At 42.9% G+C, this 10,184-nt stretch overlaps 1 non-coding gene across 1 annotated transcript; it reads left to right on the forward strand.

Annotated features, from left to right (window-relative positions):
• The first annotated feature begins 907 nt into the window (after positions 1-907).
• On the forward strand, positions 908-1,045 carry LOC114806978. Its single transcript, XR_003755031.1, has one exon. It is a non-coding gene; the product is annotated as a small nucleolar RNA SNORA7 (small nucleolar RNA).
• Positions 1,046-10,184: the final 9,139 nt, after the last annotated feature.

Below are 10,184 nucleotides of genomic sequence, written 5' to 3' on the forward strand. Positions count from 1 at the left end.
ATTTCATCTGGAGCCTCTGAGTCTAACTTCTTGAATCCATCCTACTGATTCCGAGGTCTGTTAGACCTCGTTTGCTTATCTGGATCTGAAAATCCAGGGCCCTGTCAACATGGGAGGAATAGGCAAAGATGTCAGCATATCTCCAAATAGCATTCTGAGAAAACCTTGAGCATAGCAAGGGGCTTGAGCTGATTAAAAATAGAACACTTAATGGCACTTTACCACCAAAGACTTCACAGGAGGAAACAGGAAAGAAACAATCAAAAACTTCCCAGGCATCACTCCTTCTCTGAGATATTTGTTTTCTCTTCCCTGAGTAACTAAAGACCCCAAACTCTAGTAACTCTAGTAACTCTCTAGAACCTAAATCACTCTATAAAGGTCCAAACCTGCTATGTATCAGCTCTCTTCTCCCATTATCATCTCACACTCTTCAGCCCTCCCAAACTCACCTTCCCACTGCCTCTTTTTTTTTAATGGTAGTTGTTAAGTGGTTACTATGGGCCAGGCACTGTACTAAGCACTGGGGTATATACAAGATAATCAGGTTGGATACAGTTCTTGTCTCACATAGGACTCACAGTCTTAATCCCCATTTTACAGATGAGGAAGCTGAGATACAAAGAAGTTAGGTGACTTGCCCAAGGTCACACTGCAGACAAGTGACCGAGCAGGGATTAGAACACAGGTCCTATATCTCCCAAGCCCGTGGTCTTTCTTGTCTTTCCTACTTCTAATCCCTTGCTCATTACCTTTCTCACTGCTGGAACTCCCTCCCTTTTCAAATTTACCAGACCATAGCTCTCCCCATTTTCAAAGCCCTTCTGAAATCTCACCTCTTCCAGAAGGCTTTCCTTGATTAGTTTTCTTTCCCCTGGGTAATATTTTCCCAAACACCACCTCAGCCCCCATCTCAGGATCTCACCTGGAGAGTTTCCAGTACTCTACCAGTCTCTGCTTTGGGAGGGAGAGTCAGGCAGAGACCTACCCATTCCATTCCTAGCTTGGGCAATGGCTAGAGAGTGGAAGGCAATCTGCTACAAGTCGAAACTCTCCTGTGCTGGGCAGCAGTGGCATGGGAGACAGTTGAGGGCAGAAACTCGAGTTTACTGCGTGGATGAAGGCAATGGTAAACTACTTCCGTATTTTTACAAATAAATCTCTGTGGATACACTACCAGAACGATTACAGTTGAAGAGTGGGGCTTTCTGGGAGAGATGTGTCCATGGAGTTGCTAAGGGCCAGAGATGACTTGGCAGAACAAGACAAAGACCACCTCAGGACTTAAACACTCACAGCCAGCCATGTAGCTTATGTTCATTCATTCATTCAATAGTATTATTAAGCGCTTACCATGTGCAGAGCACTCTACTAAGAGCTTGGGAAAATACAATACATACCTATCAATTTACATATTTCCATTCATCATTTCCTCTAATTGAGAATGAATTCTTAGTCAGCCTCCCAACTGAATCGTAAGGTCTTTAGGGGCAGGGATTTTGCTTTACCGCTACTGAACTCACCCAAATGTACAGTGTTCTGTATACAGTAAGCACTCAATTAAAACAGGGGAGCTCGAGAGGAGATATGAGACCCATCTCTCACTCTCACCCCTTGATTCACCTTGAATCACATGGATCTTCAATCAGTCAATCAATCAATGGTATTTATTGAGCACTTACATTATGCAGAGCACTGTACTAAGCACTTGGGAGAGTATAATACAATAGAAATAGCAGCCCCATTCCCTGCCCATAATGAGCTTTACAGTGACTAGATCCTAAAACAAAAGCAATCGATCAATCAGTGGTATTTATCGAAGCACCTACTGAATACAGAGCACTGGACTACCAAATTGGGAGAGCATACGAGAAACAAGACACAGCCCTTACCATCAGAGGACTTGCGATCTAATGGGAATGGAGATTTGGACCATGGAGGCTAGCAAGTGATGTCATCCAGATCACACAGTAAAAAGGCCAATCAATAGCTAGACAGTGTCCCGGGACCTGGCTCAAGAGATGGTTTGTGAGCTGGCTAAAGATCAGAAGCATTTCTAGGAGAGGATGACACTTTCCTCCCAAGAAACTGGGTCAGCACTCTATTAAGCTCATTCTCAGAAGGCCCAAAGCGACAATGACCAAGATAAAAAAAAATGTCAGGATGGGCTGTTTACCAAAAAGCAAATCTTTAAAGGTTGAGGATTTTCCCTTTTCAGAGGTTGAAGGATTAGGCATTCTCACCCAGCTTAAGGAATGTGAGCTCATTAATGATGAACTCTGAAGGAAGTTACAGAAATGGGCATGGAGAGTTCATTGTAGTTTTTTTAAGGGTATTTGTTAAGTGCTTACTTTGTGTTAGGCACTGTAATAAGCGTGGGGTAGATACAAGCTAATCAAGTTGGTCACAGTCCCTGTCCCACATGGGACTCACAGTTTTCATCCCCATTTTACAGATGCGGTAACTGAGGCACAGAGAAGTTAAGTGACTTACTCAAGGTCACCCAGAAGACAAGTGGTGGATCCAGGATTAGAACCCAAGTCCTGGCACTTTCCACTAGGCCACGCTCCATCTCTTGTTGACCAAACTGAGATTTCAGACAACTGACCATAGTGTTATATATATTGCGTTGCACTCAGCAGGCACTAATACTGATGTAATTTCCCGATCTGCATAAAAGGCAGGAGAATTAGGAGACATATAGCCTCAATGCTGCCTCTTCATTGATTAAGCCATGACAGTAGGACATTGTACATTAGGGAGGTGCATGCAAGAGACATTGTCCAGCCTGACAGGACCACATATCCTAAACACCAACATCTCCACTGAACAAACCTTCAGAGAAAGAAAGGGGGCTTTCAAAGTCTTATATCTGATCCCTTATTCAGCTCTGAAACACTGGAGACATGGTGAGTGCCATTGATTCGTTTGAGAAAACAGCCATTGTGTTTTCTTACTGGGTGAATGATAAGGATCACTTATCAATTGTTGGTTTTTAAAATGTTAAGAGTTTATTGAATGAAAACCCTTCAGTCCCCAGGGTGGGAAAAAATAATTGATTTCAAGCAATCAAATCTGCAATTTTCATAAAACGTAAATATGGGCCGACTATGAAAATCTAGACATTAAAGGAAGAAAAAGGATGTTAGGAAAAATTGATTAGGCTGAAGGACAGAGATATCATCCAAACTGTCTCCAGGAAGGGATTGTAAATTGCTTGTTTTTCTTCTCTAAGACACAAACACTGAATATTAACCAAATACAAAGCCAGCATGAGTACAGTCAATCTGAAAACAGAAAACTTTTGCTAACAGCAATGGGTCCATAAAATTAAACATTCAGTCAGAGTTTTCTTTGTGTTTCTGACCATCCCTGAGTGTTTCACTCAACTGGGCCAGATGGACAATTCCATCTATTGCTGCTATTATACCTTATTTTCTGTTGCTAAAATAAAAAATATAGAATTTAATTATGGAGTATCCAAACTAAAATCCCAATGAATCATTCCTAGAAGGATTTTCCAGAGTATGCAGTGTCCAGGTAACTAAGCTATAGAGAAAATGAGAGGCAGCCCCTGTCTTGAGTGGCATAGAATAATCAAACATAAAAGCTAAAAATTCCCATCCTCATTATAATTAATTGTGGAGGACTATTGTATAATCAGCTCCATGCAAAGCACATAAAGTAGCACAGGTTGTTCCCCATGGTTTGTCGTTTGTTTGAAAGGAATCATTTAATATCAATTCTGCTTCTGACTTTGCTGAAATATCTATATAGATTTTATTATTATTACTATTATTATTTTATTTAAGTACTAATTTTGTACCAAGCACTGTTCTAAGCACAAGGGTGGATACAAGTTAATCAGGTTGGACACACTTCTTATCCCACATGGGGCTCATAGTCTACGTATATGTAAGTATTGTAAGCTCATTGTAGGCAGGGAATGTGTCTTTTATAGTGTTGTCTGTACTTTCTCAAACACTTAGTACAGTAAGCAGCATAGCCTAGTGGACAGAGCAATGGCCTGGGTGTCAGGAGGACCTGGGTTCTAATCCCGGCTCTGCCACTGGTCTGCTATGTGACCTCGGGCAAGTCCTTTAACTTCTTTGTGCCTCAGTTACCTCACCTGTAAAATGGGGATTAAGACTGTGAGTCTCATGAGGGACAGGGACTATGTCCAACCTGATTTGCTTGTATTCACCTCAGCACGTAGTACTGTGCCTGGAACAGAGTAAACGCTTAACAAATATCACAATTATTATTAGTAGTAGTAAACACTCAATAAATACAATTGGTTGATATTACACTTTGCTCCTTTAATGCCACCTACTCACTGTTCCTCAGTCTCATCTATTTTGCTGCTGACCCCTCGTTCACATCCTGACTTTGGCCTGAAATGCCCTCCTTCTTCATATCCAACAGATGATTGCTCTCCCCACCTTCAAAACCTTATTAAAAAGCATATCTCCTCCAAGAGGCCTTCCCTAACTAAACCTTTTTTTTTTTTCTCCCACTCCCTCCTGCATTGTCCTTCTACTTGGATTTGCACCCTTTATTCACCTCTCCTTCAGCACCACAGCACTTAGGTACATATCCATTCTTTATATTAATGCCTGTCTCCCCTTCTAGACTGCAAGCTCGCTGTGGGCAGGGAAGGTGTCTACCAACTCTATCTTATTGAACTCTCCCAAGTGCTTAGTGCAGTGTTCTGCACATAGTAATGCTTAGTGCAGTGTTCTGCACATAGTAACTGTTCAATAAATACCACTGATTGATTAATAAATATCAAATAGATGAGTAAGTATAAATGTATACTTATATATATAAGATGAATGTAAAAGTAATGAGAGAGAGAGAGAGAGACAGATGTAAAAGCCTTTCTGGAATTTTACTTGGGTCTGAAGCTATAAACCAACTGCTAGGGACCTGTCATCTTCCAATTTGCTCCCTTTCCAAAGGTGGCTACTGAGAGTCCATATTTCTCCTGCCAAAGAGAACAGGCTGAGACATTTTGCTTTCCTCTTACTACCTCTTCCAGGAAGCTGACCCAAATTATAAAGAGTCACTCTGCCCAAACAAAACTTTTCTCCCTTTCTTTTCACCCATACCATGTGCATATTCAGATTTTCCCCCTCACCCCTCACAACAATTGAAATAGTGATTGGATTACCCAAAATGCCTGGTGCTGTTTTTACTTCTCCTGTGCCTCTTGATGCCCAAGATGTCACTGCATTTTTGATTGCTGCATGTGAGAGTAGCCTGTGTGCTGCAGCTGTCTTCCAACACTCCAACCAATCAATCATATTTCCTAAGGACTTACTCTTTGCAGAGCAATGTACTAAAGGTTTGGGGTAGTGTGATATAACAGAGTTGGTAGGGAAGCAGCATGGCCTAGTGGATAGAGCATGGGCCTGGGAGTCAGATGGACCTGAGTACTAATCCCGGCTCTGCCACTCCAACTTATGTGTGACCTTGGGCAACTTCTCTGTGCCTCGGTTACCTTCTCTGTAAAATGGGAAATAAGATTGTGAACCCCATTTGGGACAGGGACTCTATCTAACCTGATTAGCTTGTATCTACCCCAGCAATTAGAGCAGTGCTTGACCCATAATAAGCACTTAAATATCATTAGTATTATTACATGTTCCAATCAATCATATTTATTGAGCACTTACTGTGCTCAGTAGTACAGAGCCCTGTACAAAGTACTTGGGAGAGTACATTATAACAGAGTTGGTAGACATATTCCCTGCCCAAAATGAGCTTACAGTCTGGAGGGTGAAACAGACATTAATATGAACAAATTACCGGTGTGTACATAAGAGCTTATTTAACCTTTAACCTATAACCTTTTTTTAACTTTTTAAACCATTTTGATCTCTTTCTCACATTCCTTCTCTCTCCATCCCTAAGTTGAACCTCTGGGATTTCATTCACTTCATCCATCCAAACTGCTACCATTTTAATCCAATCACTTATCCTAACCCACTTTGATTACTGTATCAGCCTCCTTGCTTACCTCCCTGCCTCCTGTCTTTTCCCACTCCAGTCCATACTTCACTCTGTTGCCTGGATTATTTTTCTACCAATACGTTCAGGTCATGTTTCCCCACTCCTCAAGAAATTCTAGTCATTGCCCATCCACTCCACATCAAACAAAAACACCTCACCATTGGCTTTAAAGCACTCAATCACCTTGCCCCCTCCTACTTCACCTCACTACCCTCTTACTAATAATAATAATAATGTTGGTATTTAAGTGCTTACTATGTGCAGAGCACTGTTCTAAGCACTGGGGTAGATAGAGGGTAATCAGGTTGTCCCACGTGAGGCTCACAGTTAATCCCCATTTGACAGATGAGGTAACTGAGGCACAGAGAAGTTAAGTGACTTGCCCACAGTCACACAGCTGACAAGTGGCAGAGCCGGGATTCAAACTCATGACTTCTGACTCCCAAGCCCGTGCTCTTTCCACTGAGCCACACTGCTTCTCTACAACCCAGCCCACACCTTTCGCTCCTCTAATGCTAGCCTTCTCACTGTACTTCAATCTCATCTACAATAATTATGATACTTATTAAGTGCTTATTATGTGCCAAGCACTGTTCTGAGCACTGGAGTAGATACAAGTTAATTAGGTTGGACACAGTCTCTATCCCACATGGGGTTCAAACTCTTAACCCCTATTTTACAAATGAGGTAAATGAGGCACCGAGAAGTTGTGACTTGCCCAAGGTCACACAGCAGACATGTGGCAGATCTAGGATTAGAACCCATGTCTTCTGACTCCCAGGCCCATGCTCTATCCACTAAGCCACCTGGTCTATCTCACCATCAACCTTTCTCCCATGTCCTGCCTCTGGACTGGAACTCCCTCCCCTTCATACCATACAGGGAATTACTCTTTCCACCTTCAAAGCCTTATTGAAGGCACATATCCTCCAAAAGGCCTTCCCTGACTAAGCCCCCCTTTCCTCTTCTCCCACTCCCTTCTGTGTCACCCTAACTTGCTCCCTTTATTCATCTCCCCTCCCAGTCCCACAGCTCTTCCTTGGTCATTGGCTGTGTGACCTTGGGCAAGTCACTTTACATCTCTGCGCCTCAATTACCTCATCTGTAAAATGGAGATTAAGACTGTGAGCCCCATATGGGACAAGGAACTGTGTCCAACCTAATTAGCTTGTATCTACCCCAGGCCTTAGAACAGTGCTTGGCACATAGTAAGATCTTAACAAATACCATTATCATTATTATGTACATATCTATAATTTTATTTATATTAATGTCTGCTCCCCCTCTAGACTAAGCTTGTTGCAGGCAGGGAATATATCTGCTATATTGTTATATTTACTCTTCCAAGTGCTTAGTACAGTGCTCTGCACAAAGTAAGTGCTCAATAAATACAACTGACTGACAGAGGGCAGGGGATTCGAAGGCGGAGACTGAGGGAACATAGTGGAGCTCAGGCGTTAGGGAAAGAGCATCTGGAGCTGCAGCAGTTGATGTGTAGACCTGGTGGCTAACGTAGGTTCCTCTAGTAGGTGACGACTCAGCAGCTCCCAGTTGTGGGGGAATCCACAAGTTCTGAACTCAATTAGTGGGTCATTAAAGGATCTGACTGGGGTGAATGGAGAAGCAGCATGGCTTAGTGGAATGAACACGGGTTTGGGAGTCAGAGTACGTGGGTTCTAATCCCTTCTCTGCCACTTGTCTGCTGTGTGACCTTGGGCAAACCACTTAACCTCTCTGTGCTTCAGTTACCTCATCTGTAAAATTAAGACTGTGGGCCCCATGTGGGACAAACTGATTACCTTATATCTACCCTAGCGCTTAGGACAGTGCAAGCACATAGTAAGCACTTAACAAATACCATTAAAAATAAAAAAACCCAAACAAGTTGTTAGTTAGTGATGGATGATTGTTGACAGGTTATTTATTATTTATTATGGTGAGTCGTGGTCCTTTTACTTTGATATTGGGATCCTGGTGTACAGAGTGGTCAGGGGGTCGGCTATTCCTTCCTTTTGCAGTCCCAAATCCTTGGTGCATGGAAGGAGGGGCGGGGGGGAATGAGGGTGCCAGTGTCCCCTCCCTTGGTGCAGTTCTAGGCCTCCGGAGCACGAAGGGGCTGGACCCTGCCCACAAGGAGCTTACAGTCTATAGCTATGTTGTGCTGTTTGAGATTTTGCTAAAATTTAAAAGTGTTTCTTTTATCCATAGTGCTTAATGTTTTCCTATTTGAGATGACCACAGAGTAGCTCTTTGCTCTTCAGCTGTCATTCATGCTCCTCACAAGTCCCATCTCCAGGAGAAGTTGTGGCAAACATTGCTGCAATCAAGGTGGTCTAATTGGACCTCATTTTCCATGATCACATCTTGTTATATTAAGTCCTTAAGATTCATGTTAATATTCAGAGTCCCAGTTCTGCTCTAATACAAGCTCGAAGGCTCCAATTTGGATATTTTGAATATTCTTCCCACAACAGTAGTCAGATGTAGCCGAAGCATTAGGAGCAATTCTCATATCCTTAAAGAATAATGATTGTAATGCTAATATTTGGTAAGCGTTTGCTCTGTGCCATGTGCTTAAAATCATTGGATTAGACACAATCCCTGCCCCAAATGGGGCTCTCAGTCTAAGGGAGAGGAAAAACAGATATTTAATCGCCCTTTTACAGATGAGAACTGAGCCCCAAATAAGTCAAGGGGCTTGCCCAAGATCACAGAGCAGGTAAGTGACAGAGCTGGCAACTGGATCTTGTCTCCTGACTTCTATGTCTTTTACCATCTCAGAAAGGCAAGATCATCTTAGTAGTTATCAATCAACAGTATTTATTGAGTACTTACTATATGCAGAGCGCTGTACTAAGTGCCTGGGAGAGTTCAGTCCAATAATGTTGGTAGACACAATCCCTGCACACAGTCTATGAGGGAGACAGACATTAAATTACAGATAGGGGAAATAGTAGAGTGTAAAGACATGTACTTAAGTATTTAAATGTTATGGGGCTAGCCTGAATAACAAAATGTCACAAGGACTACAGAGCCAAATGAATAGTCGGAGGGAAGGGCAGATGGGGAAATGAAGGTTTAGTCAGGAAAGACCTCCTGGAGGAGGTGTGATTTTAGGAGGGCTTTGAAGGTGGGAAGAGTGGTGGACAGTTGAATGTGAAGGGGGAGGGAGTTCCAAGCCTGAGGGAGAATGTGGGCAAGGATTATTTGTCAGAGTAGCTACCAGAGATCACGTTTATGGTTAGAACCAAAAGCTCAGAAAGGTCCATGAATATAGTATAGCGATCCCAATGTTGTTCCCTGCATTTTTCCTGAATCTGGAAGCAGCATGGCCTAGTGGATTAAATCACGGGCCTGGGAACCAGAGGATCTGGGTTCTAATCGCGGTCCACCACGTGCCTGCTAGGTGACCTTGGGTAAGTCACTTAACTTCCCTGGGTCTTAGTTTCCTCAAAAGCAAAATGGAGATTCAATACCTGCTCTCCCTCTTACTAAGACAGTGAACCCCATGTAGGACAGGGACTGTATTTGGTCTGATTAACCCCAGTGCTTAGAACACTGCTTGACACATAGAAAGCCCTTAACAAATACCACAAAAAAAAAAATCTGACCTGCAATAAAGATTATATTTGCTTGGTCCTCCAGGGACCTGAAGCTGCATGGCTATTCTGGGGGTGTGTGGTTAGTGATCCTAGACTAGACTCTGGGCTGCAATGGAGAGGGTGAGATCAAAAGTAAATGAACAGTTGCAGGAGTTTTTAGTAAGTCCACGCAAAATACACATACAGCAAATGGATAATGTCCATCCTCATTTGCTCTTTAGCTAAGCAGAAATCTGGAAGAATCCAAATGATTATTCTCAGAAGTCAAAAACTTGACTAATCAAGCCAAGAAATTTCATGATTTTAGATTGAGCTTGGCCTGGAACTCCCTCCCCCACCATATATACCACCCCCTCCACCTGCGCCTCGGACCCCATTCCCTCTCACCTTCTTAAAACCATCGCCCCTGCCCTCCTCCCTTCCTTAACTTCTATTTTTAACCACTCAATCTCCAATGGCTCCTTCCCCTCTGCCTTCAAATATGCCCACGTCACCCCCATCCTAAAAAAAACCGCTCTTGACCCCACTTCCCCCTCCAGTTATCGCCCTATCTCCCTACTACCCTTC

The sequence above is a fragment of the Ornithorhynchus anatinus genome, chromosome X1 (assembly GCF_004115215.2).
Source record: "Ornithorhynchus anatinus isolate Pmale09 chromosome X1, mOrnAna1.pri.v4, whole genome shotgun sequence".
Lineage (NCBI taxonomy): Eukaryota > Metazoa > Chordata > Mammalia > Monotremata > Ornithorhynchidae > Ornithorhynchus > Ornithorhynchus anatinus.